Source organism: Rhinopithecus bieti, unplaced genomic scaffold (genome assembly GCF_001698545.2).
Source record: "Rhinopithecus bieti isolate Rb0 unplaced genomic scaffold, ASM169854v2 scaffold_8783, whole genome shotgun sequence".
NCBI lineage: Eukaryota > Metazoa > Chordata > Mammalia > Primates > Cercopithecidae > Rhinopithecus > Rhinopithecus bieti.
The window spans coordinates 1,751,856-1,752,849 of record NW_016806197.1 but is presented as its reverse complement, the minus strand read 5'-3'; the positions used below and the strand labels follow the sequence as shown (position 1 = coordinate 1,752,849).

The 994-nt window shown below is 32.6% G+C and overlaps 1 protein-coding gene across 2 annotated transcripts in view; it reads left to right on the top strand.

Moving 5' to 3' along the window:
- The first annotated feature begins 671 nt into the window (after nucleotides 1-671).
- Nucleotides 672-994, top strand: part of TGFBRAP1 (transforming growth factor beta receptor associated protein 1) — a 49,509-nt gene continuing 49,186 nt past the window's right edge. The window contains exon 1 of one of the 2 annotated variants that reach the window (XM_017875032.1): nucleotides 672-707. The gene's annotated coding sequence lies outside the window, so the exon portion shown is untranslated. The remainder of the gene's footprint in view (nucleotides 708-994) is intronic. The other variant, XM_017875033.1, reaches the window with a different exon arrangement.

Here is a 994-nt window from a genome sequence, read left to right as displayed (position 1 = left end):
TCCTGACCTCAGGTGGTCCACCCGCCTGGACCTCCCAAAGTGCTGGGATTACAGGCGTAAGCCACCATGTCCGGCCAAAAGTCATCAGTTCTTTTAAAATGATGCCAGATGCTGAATAAAAGATAATGTTTCTGTGTACATTTGTAGAAAAAGATTCGTATTTTTACATTAGCATTTTTAAAGATGCTGACTAAGATTCTGATTATCACCAGTGGCAAAATCTTTAAAATGACAATGTGCATATTCTTAACCTGGTAGGAGATAATTACTAATATTTTTATTTTGACCCTTAGCACATATTGCTTTATACTATTACTGATTTATTTTTCTAGTCCTATTTCCTTAATAGGACGGAGAGACTCTTAGGAAGTGGGATTGTGTCTTATAATTGTTTATTTTAGATTTTTGCACACCTAGAGGTGCTTGCTACATATGCAATGTTAGCTTTAATTAAATTATGGTCCTTGAGCATACTAGCATTTTCCAATCTCTTCCTTACCTGGGTATGTATTTTGAAATTCTAAAAAAACATTAAAATGTTGATCTTTTAAATTATTATAATCATACTTTTAAGTGAATTTTAAAATTTAATATTCTTATTTTATTTTAAATAGAGATCAAGTCTCAATATGTTGCCCAGGCTGGTCTTGAACTCTTGGGCACGAGTGATCTTCCTGCCTGGGCCTCCCAAAGTGTTAGGATTATAGGTAAGCCTTAAAGTGAAGTTCTAACAAAAAGTTTAAATTTTAGATCATTTTGAGATCACACTGTAAAGTATGAATTGTACACCTTAGAGAAATGTTTCCTTTTATTACCGTGTTGAAACTTTGCTGATTCAGAACCCCAGCAGGTTATATTTATGAAAATACAGAGGTGTAGCCTAAAGTTTATCTATCTTTTTATGATTCATATTTTATCTAAGTAAATATATCATGTGAATGAGGTCATGGAGAGAACTTTCGCACTGCTTAAAAAAATAGTTTTTAAAATTATT